The 21,618-nt window shown below is 47.9% G+C and overlaps 1 pseudogene; it reads left to right on the forward strand.

Moving 5' to 3' along the window:
* Positions 1 to 2,272: 2,272 nt before the first annotated feature.
* On the forward strand, positions 2,273 to 20,173 carry LOC134989580 (sialidase-4-like; annotated as a pseudogene).
* The last annotated feature ends 1,445 nt before the right edge of the window (positions 20,174 to 21,618 follow it).

The raw sequence follows: 21,618 nt of genomic DNA on the forward strand, positions 1-21,618 counted from the left end.
CAGCCGAGGGAAGAAAAGGTGATTTACCCGCTGTAGCCGTGGAGATCCACGCATCCAACGCCTCCCCAAAGAGAGCCTGACCTGTGTAGGGTAGAATTTTCACACCTTTCCTGGATTCCGCATTGGCAAACCAATTGCGCAGCCAATGTCCCCTATGAGCTGAGACAGACATGGAAGATATCCCTGCAGCCATCGAACCCAGGTCTTTCATGGATTCCACCATAAATCCAGCAGAATCCTGAATGTTACGTAAAAACAATTCAACATCAATTTTATCCATTGTATCCAAATCCTCAAGTAACGTCCCTGACCACTTTACTATAGCTTTGGAAATCCATGCACAGACAATAGTGGGACGTAGAATCGCCCCTGAAGCCGTGTATATGGATTTGAGCGGATTATCAATGTTGCGTTCAGCCGCCTCCTTTAAGGCGGTAGATCCTGGAACAGGTAAAACTCCCTTTTTTGAGAGTCTGGATACAGACGCGTCAACTATGGGTGGGTTTTCCCATTTTTTCCTATCCCCCTTTAGTGAAGGGGAAAGCAACCAGAACCCTTCTAGGGATCTGGAATTTTTTCTCCGGGTTTTCCAATACTTTCTCAAAAATAGCATTTAATTATTTTGACAGGGAAGGTTAGCAAGGCTTTCTTATTGTCAGTGAAGTAAGCCTCCTCAACCTGCTCAGGTGTTGTATCAGCAATATTCAACACATCCCTAATAGCCTCTATCATCAACTGCACCCCTTTAGCAAGAGCCGCCGCCCCGAGCAGCACATCCCCCTCACCGTCTGCCATGTCAAAATCGGTATCCGTGTCATCTTGTATAATCTGGGCAAGAGCACGTTTGTGGGAACCTACAGAGGGGGGCCCTGAGGTAACAGAACCAGACCAAACTGCCATAGAGTTCTGTAAAACCCGAGTTGCAGATTCATTCTGTGCAACCCTAGTAGATATCTGAGAAATCATAGATTTGATAGAGGATAACAATTCAGGCTCCCTTGCTGGTATCTGTGCTAAAACAGTACAATCCTGATTACATGGAATGAGATCATCCTGAGAGGACATATCCTCTGCAGCATATGACACATAGTCCCTGGACATAGCTAAATGGAGACCCGGACACTCCACACACACACACACACACACACACACACACACACACACACACACACACACACACGGCAGGATAGACATAGTTTCACCCCCAAGAATGGCAAGAGAGACACAGAGATTGGAGCCAACCAACACAAAATGCTTTCAAGGTATAGGGAGATCCCAACCAGCGCTGACTGTGCACCTTAATAGGTTACACGGTCTGTACACAGCCTCCCCCCTTTCTACAACCGTAAGAGATAGCTGGTACTGTAAGAGATAGCTGGAGTTGATATGGAGGGACTGCTCTTCACTGACAGCGTTTCTGCAAGCAGGAAAATGGCGCTGAATGCTGCTGGGTCCGCTCTGAGGAGAAGCCCCGTCCCCTTAATGGCGCTGTCTTCCCGCTCTTCTGGAGATTATACTGGCCTGAGGAATCATGCTGGCAGCGATCCTGGGACCCTGACAGTGTAGGGTGTAGGCGCTGGCTCAGGGCACCCCTCACAGTGCTCCATACCCTGTTGCCGCCACCTTCACACCAGCCCCCCCGCTTGCTAGGGGGATCGGTGACTCACTTGCCACTGATCTTCGGCTCTGTAAGGGGGTGGCGGCATGCTGCTGGGGTGAGCGTCCTGTCAGCAGAGACAGTGGCTCAGACCCCGCAGGGCGGACACTACTCCCCCCTTAGTCCCTCGCTGCAGGCAGGCTGTTGCCAGCAGCCTCCCTGTAAAATAATAAAATCTAAAAAAAACTTTTACTAGAGAAACTCTGGAGAGCTCCCCTAGCTGTGACCGGCTCCTCCAGGCACATTTTCTAAATTGAGTCTGGTAGGAGGGGCATAGAGGGAGGAGCCAGCCCACACTCTCACACTCTTAAAGTGCCAATGGCTCCTAGTGGACCCGTCTATACCCCATGATACTAATGTGGATCCCAGCATCTTCTAGGACGTAAGAGAAAGAAGGTAGATATTAAACTACAGTATTTGATGCCAATAGGAACTTTGGCCATTGATAAACAGTGTTATATTCGTACATCTGTCAATTTTATCGGAGACAAGTACAAAGTCTGAAGTGTACTTCTGGAAGGCAAATCTCTTGTATGACACCCGTATAATTCTAAGCCTGAGTCTGTGCAGTTTGCCAAATGATGTTATTATGCATTCTGTGCTTTAGGACCATACATGATGGCTGCACATCCAGAATTAACTCCTCTGTTCAAGAAAGAGCCAAACGGTTCTGTGTACCGGATCCCCTCTCTCATCTACATCAAAGTGAAGAACATGTTTCTGGCCTTTGCCGAGGAGCGTATCAGTGAGAGCGACGCCAGTGCCAAGTACCTGGTCATGAGACGCGGGGTCTACGAGACCGGAAATGCCACAGTAAGTCCATAGCCGAACGGGAGAGATTATATATTGGGTTTTCAAATATCCTATTTTAGAATCCTGACAGAGCTACAGATTTTTGCAAACAAAGCAACAAAGGTGGTCATTCCGAGTTGATCGCTAGCTGCATTAGTTCGCTGTGCAGTGATGAGGCAAAAAAAGGCACTTCTGCGCATGTGTATGTGGCGCAATGCGCACGCGTGACATACTATTACAAAGAATGATATAGTTTCACACAGGGTCTAGCGATGCTTTTCAGTAGTGATGAGCGGGTTCAGTTTCTCGGAAACCGAACCCCCCCGAACTTCACCCATTTTACACGGGTCCGAGGCAGGTTCGAACCTTCCCGCCCTGCTCGGCTAACCTGAGTGCGCCCGAACGTCATCATCCCGCTGTCGGATTCTCGCGAGATTCGGATTCTATATAAGCAGCCGCGCGTCGCCGCCATTTTCACTCGTGCATTGGAGATGATAGGGAGAGGACGTGGCTGGCGTCCTCTCCGTTTATTGTTGAACTTGATTGCTTTATTGCTTAATTGTGGGGAGGACTGGGGAGCAGCTGTTAGGAGGAGTACAGTGCAGAGTTTTGCTGATCAGTCACCACCAGTTTTATCCATTCTCTGCCTGAAAAAAAACGCTCCATATCTGTGCTCAGTGTGCTGCATATATCTGTGCTCACACTGCTTAATTGTGGGGACTGGGGAGCAGCTGTATTATATAGCAGAAGTACAGTGCAGAGTTTTGCTGACAGTGACCACCAGTATACGTTGTCTGCCTGAAAAACACTCCATATCTGTGCTCAGTGTGCTGCTTTATTGTGGGGACTGGGGACCACCAGTATAATTAATATTATATAGGAGGAGTACAGTGCAGAGTTTTGCTGACCAGTGACCACCAGTATACTATATATAGCAGTACGATATGGAAGGCCACTGCTGTGCCTACCTATGTGTCGTCATTAAGTATACTATCCATCTACATTCTATACCTGTGGTGCATTTTTATTTTGCAGTTTGCTGACACAGTGACCACCAGTATACTATATATAGCAGTACAATACGGAAGGCCACTGCTGTGCCTACCTCTGTGTCGTCATTAAGTATACTATCCATCTACATTCTATACCTGTGGTGCATTTTAGTTTTGCAGTTTGCTGACACAGTGACCACCAGTATATTATATATAGCAGTACGATATGGAAGGCCACTGCTGTACCTACCTCTTTGTCGTCATTAAGTATACTATCCATCTACATTCTATACCTGTGGTGCATTTTAGTTTTGCAGTTTGCTGACACAGTGACCACCAGTATACTATATATAGCAGTACAATACGGAAGGCCACTGCTGTGCCTACCTCTGTGTCGTCATTAAGTATACTATCCATCTACATTCTATACCTGTGGTGCATTTTAGTTTTGCAGTTTGCTGACACAGTGACCACCAGTATACTATATATAGCAGTACGATACGGAAGGCCACTGCTGTGCCTACCTCTGTGTCATCATTAAGTATACTATCCATCTACATTCTATACCTGTGGTGCATTTTAGTTTTGCAGTTTGCTGACACAGTGACCACCAGTATACTATATATAGCAGTACGATACGGAAGGCCACTGCTGTGCCTACCTCTGTGTCGTCATTAAGTATACTATCCATCTACATTCTATACCTGTGGTGCATTTTAGTTGTGCGCAGTATATATAGTAGTAGGCCATTGCTATTGATACTGGCATATAATTCCACACATTAAAAAATGGAGAACAAAAATGTGGAGGGTAAAATAGGGAAAGATCAAGATCCACTTCCACCTCGTGCTGAAGCTGCTGCCACTAGTCATGGCCGAGACGATGAAATGCCATCAACGTCGTCTGCCAAGGCTGATGCCCAATGTCATAGTAGAGAGCATGTAAAATCCAAAAAACAAAAGTTCAGTAAAATGACCCAAAAATCTAAATTGAAAGCGTCTGATGAGAAGCGTAAACTTGCCAATATGCCATTTACGACACGGAGTGGCAAGGAACGGCTGAGGCCCTGGCCTATGTTCATGGCTAGTGGTTCAGATTCACATGAGGATGGAAGCACTCATCCTCTCGCTAGAAAAATGAAAAGACTTAAGCTGGCAAAAGCACAGCAAAGAACTGTGCGTTCTTCTAAATCACAAATCCCCAAGGAGAGTCCAATTGTGTTGGTTGCGATGCCTGACCTTCCCAACACTGGACGGGAAGAGCTTGCGCCTTCCACCATTTGCACGCCCCCTGCAAGTGCTGGAAGGAGCACCCGCAGTCCAGTTCCTGATAGTCAAATTGAAGATGTCACTGTTGACGTACACCAGGATGAGGATATGGGTGTTGCTGGCGCTGAGGAGGAAATTGACAAGGAGGATTCTGATGGTGAGGTGGTTTGTTTAAGTCAGGCACCCGGGGAGACACCTGTTGTCCGTGGGACGAATATGGCCATTGACAAGCCTGGTCAAAATACAAAAAAAATCAGCTCTTCGGTGTGGAATTATTTCAACACAAATGCGGACAACAGGCGTCAAGCCGTGTGTTGCCTTTGTCAAGCTGTAATAAGTAGGGGTAAGGACGTTAACCACCTCGGAACATCCTCCCTTATACGTCACCTGCAGCGCATTCATCATAAGTCAGTGACAAGTTCAAAAACTTTGGATGACAGCGGAAGCAGTCCACTGACCACTAAATCCCTTCCTCTTGTAACCAAGCTCCTGCAAACCACACCACCAACTCCCTCAGTGTCAATTTCCTCCTTACCCAGGAAAGCCAATATTCCTGCAGGCCATGTCACTGTCAAGTCTGACGAGTCCTCTCCTGCCTGGGATTCCTCCAATGCATCCTTGAGTGTAACGCCAACTGCTGCTGGTGCTGCTGTTGTTGCTGCTGGGAGTCGATCGTCATCCCAGAGGGGAAGTCGGAAGACCACTTGTACTACTTCCAGTAAGCAATTGACTGTCCAACAGTCCTTTGCGAGGAAGATGAAATATCACAGCAGTCATCCTGCTGCAAAGCAGATAACTCAGGCCTTGGCAGCCTGGGCGGTGAGAAACGTGGTTCCGGTATCCATCGTTAATTAAGAGGCAACTATAGACTTGATTGAGGTACTGTGTCCCCGGTACCAAATACCATCTAGGTTCCATTTCTCTAGGCAGGCGATACCGAAAATGTACACAGACGTCAGAAAAAGAGTCACCAGTGTCCTAAAAAATGCAGTTGTACCCAATGTCCACTTAACCACGGACATGTGGACAAGTGGAGCAGGGCAGACTCAGGACTATATGACTGTGACAGCCCACTGGGTAGATGTATTGCCTCCCGCAGCAAGAACAGCAGCGGCGGCACCAGTAGCAGCATCTCCCAAACGCCAACTCGTTCCTAGGCAGGCTACGCTTTGTATCACCGCTTTCCATAAGAGGCACACAGCTGACAACCTCTTACAGGAACTGAGGAAGATCATCGCAGAATGGCTTACCCCAATTGGACTCTCCTGGGGATTTGTGACATCGGACAACGCCAGCAATATTGTGCGTGCATTACATCTGGGCAAATTCCAGCACGTCCCATGTTTTGCACATACATTGAATTTGGTGGTGCAGAATTATTGAAAAAACGACAGGGGCGTGCAAGAGATGCTGTTGGTGGCCCGAAGAATTGCGGGCCACTTTCGGCATTCAGGCACAGCGTACAGAAGACTGGAGCACCACCAAACATTCCTGAACCTGCCCTGCCATCATCTGAAGCAAGAGGTGGTAACGAGGTGGAATTCAACCCTCTATATGCTTCAGAGGATGGAGGAGCAGCAAAAGGCCATTCAAGCCTATACATCTGCCCACGATATAGGCAAAGGAGGGGGAATGCACCTGACTCAAGCGCAGTGGAGAATGATTTCAACGTTGTGCAAGGTTCTGCAACCCTTTGAACTTGCCACACGTGAAGTCAGTTCAGACACTGCCAGCCTGAGTCAGGTCATTCCCCTCATCAGGCTTTTGCAGAAGAAGCTGGAGACATTGAAGGAGGAGCTAAAACAGAGCGATTCCGCTAGGCATGTGGGACTTGTGGATGGAGCCCTTAATTCGCTTAACCAGGATTCACGGGTGGTCAATCTGTTGAAATCAGAGCACTACATTTTGGCCACCGTGCTCGATCCTAGATTTAAAACCTACGTTGTATCTCTCTTTCCGGCAGACACAAGTCTGCAGAGGTTCAAAGACCTGCTGGTGAGAAAATTGTCAAGTCAAGCGGAATGTGACTTGTCAACATCTCCTCCTTCACATTCTCCCGCAACTGGGGGTGCGAGGAAAAGGCTAAGAATTCCGAGCCCACCCGCTGGCGGTGATGCAGGGCAGTCTGGAGCGAGTGCTGACATCTGGTCCGGACTGAAGGACCTGCCAACGATTACTGACATGTCGTCTACTGTCACTGCATATGATTCTGTCACCATTGAAAGAATGGTGGAGGATTATATGAGTGACCGCATCCAAGTAGGCACGTCAGACTGTCCGTACGTATACTGGCAGGAAAAAGAGGCAATTTGGAGGCCCTTGCACAAACTGGCTTTATTCTACCTAAGTTGCCCTCCGTCCCAGGGACGTGCAGTCAGGGGAGGCAGGGGAGGCAGTGCCTCCCCTGTCATACTGACAAAGAAGATATTTATAACATATTCTGTGTTATATAAATCTTCTTTGTATTATTTTTCATCATTTAGGCTGTGAAAATGCAGGCAGCTGTGGATGGGAGGCAGCGGGAGCAGTGCCTCTGGCTGTCAATAATAATGTGGCTGAGGCGGGGGGCGGAGCCAAGCCACCGGCAGAAAAAGCCCATTCAAAAAAACGAGGAGAAGAGGCAGCTCTAACTCTGCCTCAATGACAGGGCTGTCCCCTCAGCCTATATACAGAGCACGCCCCTGCTCCCTCCAGTGTGTACTCCGAAAGAGTGTTTAGTGCAGCCGCTCACCTTGTCAGCAATCGGCGTACGAGGTTACATCCAGAAAATGTGGAGAAGATGATGTTCATCAAAATGAATTATAATCAATTCCTCCGTGGAGACATTCACCAGCAGCAATTGCCTCCAGAAAGTACACGGGGACCTGAGATGGTGGATTCCAGTGGGGACGAATTAATACTCTGTGAGGAGGGGGATGTACACGGTGATATATCGGAGGATGATGATGAGGTGGACATCTTGCCTCTGTAGAGCCAGTTTGTGCAAGGAGAGATTAATTGCTTCTTTTTTGGTGGGGGCCCAAACCAACCAGTCATTTCAGTCACAGTCGTGTGGCAGACCCTGTCACTAAAATGATGGGTTCGTTAAAGTGTGCATGTCCTGTTTATCAGGAGCGGTCCTTGGTGCGGGCAAGCAGTGCCTTTGCCCGGGGCGCTGCGGCCTGGGGGCGCGGCCGCAGTCACCCCGCAGGCACCGCCACCTGCCCGCACTCCGCTCCCCGCTCCACGGCTGCAGCAGACGCCGTGGGCTGTGTGGGCGTCCGCTGCAGCCGGCTCCAGGCACAAACACTAGAGGTCGTTATTGACCTCTAGTGTCTGTGCGGCGCTATGGGAGAGACGTCATTGACGTCTCTCCCATAGAGAGGAGCGGGCGGCCAGACTGACGGAGCAGCAGCAGCAGCAGCAGCAGAAGAAGCAGGAGCGGGGCAGTGGTAAGTATTGTTTTTATTATTTTGTGTGTGTGTGTGTTTGTAAGCGGGGGGGGGCACAGCGACAGGGGGCAAATAAAGAGGGGGCACAACAACTGGGGGCAAATAAAGAGGAGGCACAAATACTGGGGGCACATAAAGAGGGGGCACAACTACTGGGGGCAAAATAAAGAGGAGGCGCAAATAAAGAGGGGGCACAACTACTGGGGGCAAAATAAAGAGGAGGCGCAAATAAAGAGGGGGCACAACTACTGGGGGCAAATAAAGAGGAGGCACAAATACTGGGAGCAAATAAAGAGGGGGCACAACTACTGGGGGCATATCTACAGGGGCAAATCAACTGGGGGGCACAGCTACTGTGAGCATAACTGGCCACGCCCCTCCCCTATTAAGCCACGCCCCGCACACTAACTGTTTTGCCACGGGGGGGGGGGGGGGGGGGCAGTGGTAACTCTCGCACTGGGCGCCACAAGGTGTAGAACCGGCCCTGCTGTTTATACAACATAAGGGTGGGTGGGAGGGCCCAAGGACAATTCCATCTTGCACCTCTTTTTTCTTTCATTTTTCTTTGCATCATGTGCTGTTTGTGGACAACGTTTTTGAAGTGCCATCCTGCCTGACACTGCAGTGCCACTCCTAGATGGGCCAGGTGTTTGTGTCGGCCACTTGTGTCGCTTAGCTTAGTCACACAGCGACCTTGGTGCGCCTCTTTTTTTCTTTGCATCATGTGCTGTTTGGGGACTATTTTTTGAAGTGCCATCCTGTCTGACACTGCAGTGCTCTCCTAGATGGGCCAGGTGTTTGTGTCGGCCACTTGTGTCGCTTAGCTTAGTCACACAGCGACCTTGGTGCGCCTCTTTTTTTCTTTGCATCATGTGCTGTTTGGGGACAATTTTTTTGAAGTGCCATCCTGCCTGACACTGCAGTGCCACTCCTAGATGGGCCAGGTGTTTGTGTCGGCCACTTGTGTCGCTTAGCTTAGTCATCCAGCGACCTTGGTGCGCCTCTTTTTTTCTTTGCATCATGTGCTGTTTGGGGACAATTTTTTTGAAGTGCCATCCTGCCTGACACTGCAGTGCCACTCCTAGATGGGCCAGGTGTTTGTGTCGGCCACTTGTATCGCTTAGCTTAGTCACACAGCGACCTTAGTGCGCCTCTTTTTGTCTTTGCATCATGTGCTGTTTGAGGACAATTTTTTTTAAGTGCCATCCTGCCTGACACTGCAGTGCCACTCCTAGATGGGCCAGGTGTTTGTGTCGGCCACTTGTGTCGCTTAGCTTAGTCACACAGCGACCTTGGTGCGCCTCTTTTTTTCTTTGCATCATGTGCTGTTTGGGGACAATTTTTTTGAAATGCCATCCTGCCTGACACTGCAGTGCCACTCCTAGATGGGCCAGGTGTTTGTGTCGGCCACATGTGTCGCTTAGCTTAGTCACACAGCGACCTTGGTGCGCCTCTTTTTTTCTTTGCATCATGTGCTGTTTGGGGACAATTTTTTTGAAGTGCCATCCTGCCTGACACTGCAGTGCCACTCCTAGATGGGCCAGGTGTTTGTGTCGGCCACTTGTGTCGCTTAGCTTAGTCACACAGCGACCTTGGTGCGCCTCTTTTTTTCTTTGCATCATGTGCTGTTTGGGGACAATTTTTTTGAAGTGCCATCCTGCCTGACACTGCAGTGCCACTCCTAGATGGGCCAGGTGTTTGTGTCGGCCACTTGTGTCGCTTAGCTTAGCCATCCAGCGACCTCGGTGCAAATTGTAGGACTAAAAATAATATTGTGAGGTATGAGGTGTTCAGAATAGACTGGAAATGAGTGGAAATTATGGTAATTGAGGTTAATAATACTATGGGATCAAAATGACCCCCAAATTCTATGATTTAAGCTGTTTTTTAGGGTTTTTTGAAAAAAAACACCCGAAACCAAAACACACCCGAATCCGACAAAAAATTTTCGGTGAGGTTTTGCCAAAAGGCGTCCGAATCCAAAACACGGCCGCGGAACCGAATCCAAAACCAAAACACAAAACCCGAAAAATGTCCGGTGCACATCACTACTTTTCAGTCACACTGGTGGCCGCAGAGTGATTGACATGAAGTGGGCATTTCTAGGTGGCAACTGACCGTTTTCAGGGAGTTTTCGGAAAAACGCAGGCGTGCCAGAAAAAATGCAGGCATGGCTGGGCGAAAGCAGGGCGTGTTTGTGCCTATTTTGTCAGTCCCGGGCCCCATAATTTCTGATGGCAGCCCTGACTCTGGTCTTCGCCAGATTTTCTGAAGTCACGCAAGCAAATTATTAATGTAGAGATTTCTCAAGACCTTATTAAGATAAGATACAAGGGCTGTTTCAATGTCCTTTGATAAATCTGAGATTTATCACTTCTTAATGTGCTGATAATAGAAATCTATTTATATAAATTGCTGTTGGTGCATTGTCAGCCCAGTTTATGCTGATATGTCCATACCCATTGGGTTTCAGTTACACAGATTTAAAATAGAAATAAAAAATAGATAAACATGCTAGCTTGCGCTATAGCTTGAGAAAGGGGTCAGCGTCTCCGAAACATTGCTGTTGAGACTTCACTATAAGATAAGGTTGAACAAGTCCTAATGTACTTGAGTGCTTTCATTTAATGCTTTCTATGTGATCATTTCCTTTTGGGGTGATACTGCTGTGCATTTAAAATATCGGCCAGGATGAACTAAGATATATTTTTTAAAGGGGCACTCAAGTACAAGGCTTGTACATGATTGCCCCTTTAAATAAATTCCTGCGCGGCCGCCGGGACTTCATTACATCCCGTCCATTGAGTGCTTATACTGAAATTTTGAACCATTGAAAAAATTCTCTTTTCATTTATTTTTAATGAATACAGATGTTTCTCTGACGTCCTAGTGGATGCTGGGACTCCGTAAGGACCATGGGGAATAGCGGCACCGCAGGAGACAGGGCACAAAATAAAAGCTTAAGGATCAGGTGGTGTGCACTGGCTCCTCCCCCTATGACCCTCCTCCAAGCCTCAGTTAGATTTTTGTGCCCGGCCGAGAAGGGTGCAATCTAGGTGGCTCTCCTGAGCTGCTTAGAATAAAAGTTTAGTTTAGGTTTTTTTATTTTCAGTGAGTCCTGCTGGCAACAGGCTCACTGCATCGTGGGACTAAGGGGAGAAGAAACGGACTCACCTGAGTGCAGAGTGGATCGGGTTTCTTAGGCTACTGGACATTAGCTCCAGAGGGACGATCACAGGTTCAGCCTGGATGGGTCACCGGAGCCGCGCCGCCGTCCCCCTTACAGAGCCAGAAGAGACGAAGAGGTCCGGTGAAATCGGCGGCAGAAGACATCCTGTCTTCAGTCTAAGGTAGCGCACAGCACCGCAGCTGTGCGCCATTGCTCTCAGCACACTTCACACTCCGGTCACTGAGGGTGCAGGGCGCTGGGGGGGAGCGCCCTGAGACGCAATATAACAGTATATACCTTAGGTGGCAAAAAGAAAACATCACATATAGCTCCTGGGCTATATGGATGTATTTTAATCCCCTGCCATTTTTACACAAAAAAGCGGGAGATAAGGACGTCGTGAAGGGGCGGAGCCTATCTCCTCAGCACACAAGTGCCATTTTCCCTCACAGCTCCGCTGGAAGGACGGCTCCCTGACTCTCCTCTGCAGTCCTGCTTCAGAATCAGGGTAAAAAAGAGAAGGGGGGGCATTTTTGGCAGCAAATAACGATAATAACAGCAGCTATAAGGGAATAACACTTATATAAGGTTATCCCTGTATATATATATAGCGCTGGGTGTGTGCTGGCAGACTCTCCCTCTGTCTCTCCAAAGGGCTAAGTGGGGTCCTGTCCTCTATCAGAGCATTCCCGGTGTGTGTGCTGTGTGTCGGTACGCGTGTGTCGACATGTATGAGGAGGAAAATGATGTGGAGGCGGAGCAGTTGCCTGTGTTGGTGATGTCACCCCCTAGGGAGTCGACACCTGACTGGATGATTGTATTTAAACAATTAAGTGATAATGTCAGCAATTTGCAAAAAACTGTTGACGACATGAGACAGCCGGCAAATCAATTAGTGCCTGTCCAGGCGTCTCAGACACCGTCAGGGGCGCTAAAACGCCCGTTACCTCAGTGGGTCGACACAGACCCTGACACAGATACTGAGTCTAGTGTCGACGGTGACGAGACAAACGTAATGTCCAGTAGGGCCACACGTTACATGATCACGGCAATGAAAGAGGCATTGAACCTTTCTGACACTACAAGTACCACAAAGAAGGGTATTATGTGGGGTGAGAAAAAACTACCAATAGTTTTTCCTGAGTCAGAGGAAATAAATGAGGTAAATAAAAAGCGTGGGTTTCCCCCGATAAAAAACAGCTAATTTCTAAAAAATTATTAGCATTATATCCTTTCCCGCCAGAGGTTAGGGCGCGTTGGGAAACACCCCCTAGGGTAGATAAGGCGCTCACACGTTTATCTAAACAAGTAGCGTTACCGTCTCCTGATACGGCCACCCTCAAAGAACCAGCTGATAGAAGGCTGGAAAATATCCTAAAAAGTATATACACACATACTGGTGTTATACTGCGACCAGCAATCGCCTCAGCCTGGATGTGCAGTGCTGGAGTCGCATGGTCGGATTCCCTGACTGAGAATATTGATACCCTGGATAGGGACAATATTTTGTTAACTATAGAACATTTAAAGGATGCATTACTATATATGCGTGATGCACAGAGGGATATTTGCACCCTGGCATCAAGAGTAAGTGCTATGTCCATCTCTGCCAGAAGAGCGTTATGGACGCGACAGTGGTCAGGGGATGCGGATTCCAAACGGCACATGGAAGTATTGCCGTATAAAGGGGAGGAGTTATTTGGGGCTGGTCTATCGGACCTGGTGGCCACGGCAACGGCTGGAAAATCCACCTTTTTACCCCAGGTCACTCCACATCAGCAGAAAAAGACACCGTCTTTTCAAACTCAGTCCTTTCGTTCCCATAAGTACAAGCGAGCAAAAGGCCACTCTTTTCTGCCCCGGGGCAGAGGAAGAGGAAAAAGACTGCACCATGCAGCCGCTTCCCAGGAGCAGAAGCCCTCCCCTGCTTCTGCCAAGTCTTCAGCATGACGCTGGGGCTTTACAAGCAGACTCAGATATGGTGGGGGCCCGTCTCAAGAATTTCAACGCGCAGTGGGCTCACTCGCAAGTGGATCCCTGGATTCTACAGGTAGTATCGCAGGGGTACAAACTGGAATTCGAGGCGTTTCCCCCTCGTCGGTTCCTGAAGTCTGCTTTACCAAAGTCTCCCTCCGACAGGGAGGCAGTTTTGGAAGCCATTCACAAGCTGTATTCCCAGCAGGTGATAATCAAGGTACCCCTCCTGCAACAAGGAAAGGGGTATTATTCCACGCTGTTTGTGGTACCGAAGCCGGACGGCTCGGTGAGACCAATTTTAAATCTGAAATCCTTGAACACTTACATAAAAAGGTTCAAATTCAAGATGGAGTCACTCAGAGCAGTGATAGCGAACCTGGAAGAAGGGGACTATATGGTGTCTCTGGACATCAAAGATGCTTATCTCCACGTCCCAATATACCCTTCTCACCAAGGGTACCTCAGGTTTGTAGTACAAAACTGTCATTATCAGTTTCAGACGCTGCCGTTTGGATTGTCCACGGCACCTCGGGTCTTTACCAAGGTAATGGCCGAAATGATGATTCTTCTACGAAGAAAAGGCATTTTAATTATCCCTTACTTGGACGATCTCCTGATAAGGGCAAGATCCAGGGAACAGTTAGAAGTCGGAGTAGCACTATCTCAGGTAGTGTTACGTCAGCACGGGTGGATTCTAAATATTCCAAAATCGCAGCTGATTCCAACGACACGTCTACTGTTCCTAGGAATGATTCTGGACACAGTCCAGAAGAAGGTGTTTCTCCCGGAGGAGAAGGCCAGGGAGTTATCCGAGCTAGTCAGGAACCTCCTAAAACCAGGCCAGGTCTCAGTGCATCAGTGCACGCGGGTCCTGGGAAAAATGGTGGCTTCTTACGAAGCGATTCCATTCGGAAGATTCCATGCAAGAACATTTCAGTGGGATCTACTGGACAAATGGTCCGGATCGCATCTGCAGATGCATCAGCGGATAACCCTGTCGCCAAGGACAAGGGTGTCTCTCCTGTGGTGGCTGCAGAGTGCTCATCTACTAGAGGGCCGCAGATTTGGCATTCAGGATTGGATCCTGGTAACCACGGATGCCAGCCTGAGAGGCTGGGGAGCAGTCACACAGGGAAGGAATTTCCAGGGCCTGTGGTCGAGCATGGAAACATCTCTTCATATAAACATTCTGGAACTAAGGGCCATTTACAATGCCCTAAGTCAAGCAAAACCTCTGCTTCAGGGTCAGGCGGTATTGATCCAATCGGACAACATCACGTCAGTCGCCCACGTAAACAGACAGGGCGGCACGAGAAGCAGGAGGGCAATGGCAGAAGCTGCAAGGATTCTTCGCTGGGCGGAAAATCATGTGATAGCACTGTCAGCAGTATTCATTCCGGGAGTGGACAACTGGGAAGCAGACTTCCTCAGCAGACACGACCTTCACCCGGGAGAGTGGGGACTTCACCCAGAAGTCTTCCACCTGATTGTAAACCGTTGGGAAAAACCAAAGGTGGACATGATGGCGTCACGTCTAAACAAAAAACTGGACAGATATTGCGCCAGGTCAAGGGACCCTCAGGCAATAGCAGTGGACGCTCTGGTAACGCCGTGGGTGTACCAGTCAGTGTATGTGTTCCCTCCTCTGCCTCTCATACCAAAAGTACTGAGAATCATAAGAAGGAGAGGAGTAAGAACTATACTCGTGGTCCCGGATTGGCCAAGAAGGACTTGGTACCCGGAATTTCAAGAGATGCTCACGGACGAACCGTGGCCTCTACCTCTAAGAAAGGACCTGCTACTGCAGGGGCCTTGTCTGTTCCAAGACTTACCGCGGCTGCGTTTGACGGCATGGCGGTTGAACGCCGGATCCTGAGGGAAAAAGGCATTCCAGAAGAAGTCATTCCTACTCTGGTCAAAGCCAGGAAGGACGTAACCGCAAAACATTATCACCGCATTTGGCGTAAATATGTTGCGTGGTGTGAGGCCAAGAGGGCCCCTACAGAGGAATTTCAACTGGGTCGTTTCCTTCATTTCCTGCAAACAGGACTGTCTATGGGCCTAAAATTAGGGTCCATTAAGGTTCAAATTTCGGCCCTGTCGATTTTCTTCCAGAAAGAACTGGCTTCAGTACCTGAAGTTCAGACATTTGTAAAAGGGGTGCTGCACATACAGCCTCCTTTTGTGCCTCCAGTGGCACCTTGGGATCTCAACGTGGTGTTGAGTTTTCTAAAGTCACATTGGTTTGAACCACTTTCCACTGTGGACTTAAAATATCTCACATGGAAGGTGTCGATGCTGTTAGCCTTGGCTTCAGCCAGGCGTGTGTCAGAATTGGCGGCTTTATCATATAAAAGCCCTTACTTAATTTTTCATTCTGACAGGGCGGAATTGAGGACTCGTCCTCAATTTCTACCTAAGGTGGTTTCTGCATTTCACATGAACCAACCTATTGTGGTACCTGCGGCTACCAGGGACTTAGAGGACTCTAAGTTGCTTGACGTTGTCAGGGCCTTGAAAATATATGTTTCCAGGACGGCTGGAGTCAGAAAATCTGACTCGCTGTTTATCCTGTATGCACCCAACAAGCTGGGTGCTCCTGCTTCTAAGCAGACGATTGCTCGTTGGATTTGTAGTACAATTCAGCTTGCACATTCTGTGGCAGGATTGCCACAGCCAAAATCAGTAAAAGCCCATTCCACAAGGAAGGTGGGCTCATCTTGGGCGGCTGCCCGAGGGGTCTCGGCTTTACAACTTTGCCGAGCAGCTACTTGGTCAGGGGCAAACACGTTTGCTAAATTCTACAAATTTGATACCCTGGCTGAGGAGGACCTGGAGTTCTCTCATTCGGTGCTGCAGAGTCATCCGCACTCTCCCGCCCGTTTGGGAGCTTTGGTATAATCCCCATGGTCCTTACGGAGTCCCAGCATCCACTAGGACGTCAGAGAAAATAAGATTTTACTTACCGATAAATCTATTTCTCGTAGTCCGTAGTGGATGCTGGGCGCCCATCCCAAGTGCGGATTGTCTGCAATACTTGTATATAGTTATTGTTACAAAAATTCGGGTTATTATTGTTGTGAGCCATCTTTTCAGAGGCTCCCTTACGTTTATCATACTGTTAACTGGGTTCAGATCACAAGTTGTACGGTGTGATTGGTGTGGCTGGTATGAGTCTTACCCGGGATTCAATATCCTTCCTTATTATGTACGCTCGTCCGGGCACAGTATCCTAACTGAGGCTTGGAGGAGGGTCATAGGGGGAGGAGCCAGTGCACACCACCTGATCCTTAAGCTTTTATTTTGTGCCCTGTCTCCTGCGGAGCCGCTATTCCCCATGGTCCTTACGGAGTCCCAGCATCCACTACGGACTACGAGAAATAGATTTATCGGTAAGTAAAATCTTATTTTTTCCAGTGATCTTTTTAAAAAAAAAAACCCAGCTCCATCCTGAAATTTTGGTGATCTAAAAAGTACCACCGCCTTGACCTCGCTATAGCCCATACCAGTTTACCATTTATGACTTTGCATGATCCATTCCTTTTTTGCATTGTTATTTATTCATTTACAGTTACTTATATAGGTGGTCATTCCGAGTTGTTTGCTCGCTAGCTGCTTTTAGCAGCATTGCACACGCTAAGCCGCCGCCCTCTGGGAGTGTATCTTAGCTTAGCAGAATTGCGAACGAAAGATTAGCAGAATTGCGAATAGAAATTTCTTAGCAGTTTCTGAGTAGCTCCAGACCTACTCACAAATAGCGATCAGTTCAGTCAGTTTCGTTCCTGGTTTGACGTCACACACACGCCCAGCGTTCGCCCAGCCACTCCCCCGTTTCTCCAGACACTCACTCGTTTTTCCCTGAAACGCCTGCGTTTTTCCGCACACTCCCAGAAAACGCCCAGTTTCCGCCCAGAAACACCCACTTCCTGTCAATCACACTCCAATCAGCAGAACGATGAAAAAACTTTGTTACGCCGTGAGTAAAATACCAAACTTTTGTGCTAATTTACTTGGCGCAGGCGCGCTGCATACATTGCGCATGCGCAGTTTGCGACTAAACGCTCCGTAGCGAGAAAAAAAAATAACGAGCGAACAACTCGGAATGACCCCCATAGTGCACACAAACTGTACTCCACAGCAGATTTACAGATAGCATTTGGTCCCTGGATAGTGTCAGGAAGCCAGAGCCCCTGGAGGAAACCATGCGAGCTCAGGGATAATATACAAACTACAAGCAGTTAGGGATGTGGTGGCAATCGAACCCAAGACCTCAGTAATGTGAGGCAGTAATGCTAACCATTACACCAACCATGCTGCCCAATTTGTCAATGATGTAGAATGCTAATTATTACATAGCAAAACATTATGTGATTTTGGCCTTGGAAGGTGTTGTCCTGATGAAGGGACCTCTAAATTCTGTGACCTTGCAATATTTTTATTTTCTTTATTCAAAGTGATCACTGTTATGTCATATTATGGATTGTAATTACTTCCTGCTTCTAGTTTACTGAGTTAGGGATGGCCATCTTATTTTATATTGGAATGGGCATGATTAAAAAAAAATATTATCTGATGTATTGATATATCCATGTACAGTATATTGTATTGTGGAAAATGTATTAGGCTGACAACTGGATGAGATTTAATTACTGCTGGGACACAGCTTGTTTTCAGCACCACCAAGAGGTGTCAGATCTCCTTTGATGTAAGGGACAAGAGTTTGTTTGGCGAGCCCCTGGGAGAACCCCTCAGAGACACTATAGCTGGAAAGATGTGAGCTGTCCTTCCTGCAGCAGGATGTAAAATCTAGCCAAGGCTGATTATAAATTCATGCCCAGAGCTCTAAAGAAAGCCATAAAAGATGAAAGTATCAGCCCTGTGAGGATGGCTGAGAAACCCCCACAGTGCCAGCTGAGACTCACTCCGCTCTGGTTTTGGGAGGGCTAAAGGAATCTTAACTAGGTGGGGGGGAAGCTACAGCATGTAGCTTTAAATATGGGAAACTGACTCTGAAAATGGGTCATTATCTTTGAGGTGGCATACAGGGAGAAACTGGAGTTGATAATGTCCAGGATAGGAAGAGAGACCTCACTCTACAGCGTTCTGTACTGCAGGTGACTAGAACATTGTTTTCTCCCTATTTTATTTCTAGAAATTGTAATTACTTGTGTGACTATTTAAACTATTATATTCTTGTAACTTTTCTTTTTCTGTAACTATAAGATTTGAAGTTTTGACATGGATTAAAAATCTTAATCTTAGTTCTGGATTGTGTGTTTTCACACCCAAGCCCCGAGAGGCTGTTACCTCATTTTTATGTATTAATAATTGTCTTTGGGGGTGAGAGCAAAAGCTCACCCTGGGCTTCACCCAAAAGGTACTTCTGCTGGTGGCAGTTACCATGTTGATTTACCACACGTGCTGAGGTAACCAGTAAGGTGTCATGGGCAGCGTTCTCAGATTGGTGTATCTGGAGAATTGCCGCACCTGGAGTTATGACAACATTGGTGGGTTATCCATCAATGGACACCATTGATGGATAACCCTGATGGTGTGCAAGGGAACCATTGATGGTTTTACCCACCATTGGTCACCCCTGATTTAGTGTGCAATGAGCTTTGGGCCAAGCAGAGCATGAGGTTGGGGCTTCATGGGTGTTAAGGGGTAGAGCTAGGCTGAATGTCCGATACCATGGAGAAAGAAAAATAGATAACGCTGTATCATTGATGGTGGGAAACCATCTGGTTCTCTCTCATCGATGGTAAAAGTAGTTACCATTTGTCATAGAACATTGATGATTTCAAATCATTGATGATCTATGACCATCCTACATTGAGTGACACAGACACTACACTTGGCCTGCTAGTAACAAATACAAGCAATAGATATATATATATAGATACCAATATGTAACATTTTTTCTTCCTTTATATTATCAGTGGGAAAATGTAAAAGCCCTAACAGAAGTTTATATGGAGAACCATCGTACAATGAACCCTTGTCCCGTCTATGAAGACACCACAAAGGTTTTGTTCTTATTCTTCAACTGCATACCCGAAGGAGTGACGGAAACACACATGAAGATGTGCGGAAATGCTTCCAAGATGTGTTACGTCACCAGCAGGGATTATGGGGAAACCTGGAGCAGCATCTTTGACATCACCGACCTGACCAATAATATCAGTAATCTGGCCACCATCTTTTTCTCTCCTGGACATGGAATCCAGACATCATCTGGGAAACTCATTGTTCCAGCCTATGTTTATGTAGCCAGTTGCCGGTGTATATGTTGGTGCAACCCTAAAGCCCAATCATTCTACTTCTACAGTGAGGACCAGGGGAACACGTGGCGAATATCAGAACAGATTGACAAATTTGAGTGTGGTGAGTGTGAGCTGGCGGAAATAATGTATGAGGATAACAAGAGAATGCTCTACCTCAATGCCCGAGGCACGTCCAAGAAGAGGGTGGAGGCACAGATGCTGGATGCCGGAGGGGAGTTTCAAACTGTTGAAGAAAGTAGTAAATTGAAAGAGCTATGTCAAGGATGTTTCGGCAGTGTTGTAAGTTTCCTAGGGACTGAACAGCCAGGGCAAGACTGGCTTTTATTCTCACACCCAACCAAGGAGGGGCGTAAAGATCTTGGGATTTACTTAAATAAGTCTCCTCTGATGTCTAAAGAATGGTCTAGATCGTGGATTATTCACAAAGGCCCAGCGGCTTACTCCGATCTTGCTGTCTGGCGGGATGGCAAAACATGTGCCATCTTATTTGAGAGCGGGGTTGCCAGTCCTTACGAGGAGATCAATTTCTGCCTCTTTACAGTGGATGATGTCTTGGTAAACATTAATAAGAAATAAAGCTTGCTTGGCTTATTCAGAAAGTGAGTTAATCAATAATGTAAGTTTTATTTGTGGTTTAATTGTGAATTAATTTTGTCTAGTTAAGAGTTCAAAGTATTTACTACAGAGCAGCAAAAGACAGATGACGCTAGAGGTGCACATACATTTTCCGACAAAGAAATTTCATGTTGAATCATGTTGATCAATAAATGTATTAAAGAGTGAATCCTTTTGTATCATTTGATTTATTTGGTTGTCATTATCTATATACTGTATATATTTATTCATAAGGCATCCATTGAGGGGGAGATCCAGGTGAGAGGGTTTGTGACGTGACACTATGATTTGTGTCACATCAGCCCCTCCCCCATGATGTCTTGTTGTAATTTGCTTGGATTGAGTTCCGCAATCATACTCCCTGCCCCGCCCACTTCACTGGGGAAGTGGGCAGCTGGGAGAACTTCCCCAAACTTTTGAGTCTTCTGTAAATTTTAGGAAAGTGTGAATCCAGCAGTGGATTGGGGAACTGCGACATGGTAAAGTCCCCACTGAGCCGGCCACACACGCCAGCACCTCTGGGATTACAGTTCTACTTAGAAAGCAAACCGCAAGGCCCACCGGGCCGGACCCACCCCCAGCACCTCTGGGATTACTGTTCCACTTGGAAAGCAAACCGCAAGGTGTCATCTTCTCCAGGTGCCGTTAACCGGGTGGAAGCAGCAGCAGCTGCCAGCTCAGGGCAGTCAGGAAGGCAGGCTGTATGGAGGTCTGGCCAGTGTGGTATACTTGTCATAAGCTGTCGCCCAGTGCCAGCTGGGACACCTACCTGCGTTGGGCCACTGCTATCATCCTACATGCTGTACTAGGAGCAGGACTGGGAACCCTGTGTCCTTCCTGATGGGCGGCACAGGAGTCTACCACATGGCAGCCGCTGCTCTGGCAGAGGTAAGGCACTGACTGACCACGGGGCTAGAGGAGATATTTTGAGCTGGAGTGACAGGGGGGCTAGAGGGGACAAGGGGCATGTGGCTGGAGTAGACACAGGGAGCTGGAAGGGACACAGGGGGTATGGGGTTGGATTGAGACAGGGCCCTGGAGAAGACATAGGGAGCAGGAGGCTGAAGTGACACAGGGGGCTAGAGGGGATATGGGGCATGTGGCTGGAGTAACAGTGGACTGTGGGGGACAAGGTGCAAGTGGGTGGAGTGACCCAGGGTTGGATGGGACTAATAGAGCATGTGGCATGAGTGACATAGGGCTGGAGTGGACATGGGGCATAAGGCATGAGTGACACAGGGGACTGTGGGGGACACTGGGCATTTGGCTGGAATGACATGGGGCTAGAGAGCACAGATGGAGCATGTGGCATGAGTGACACAGGGAATGAAGCTAGAGTGCAACAGGGAACATGTGGCTGGAAAGACAGGAGGCTGGAGGGGACACAAGACATGTGTCTGGAATGATGCAGGGGCTGGAGGTGACACAGGGCA

The sequence above is a fragment of the Pseudophryne corroboree genome, chromosome 2, assembly GCF_028390025.1.
Source record: "Pseudophryne corroboree isolate aPseCor3 chromosome 2, aPseCor3.hap2, whole genome shotgun sequence".
Taxonomy (NCBI): domain Eukaryota; kingdom Metazoa; phylum Chordata; class Amphibia; order Anura; family Myobatrachidae; genus Pseudophryne; species Pseudophryne corroboree.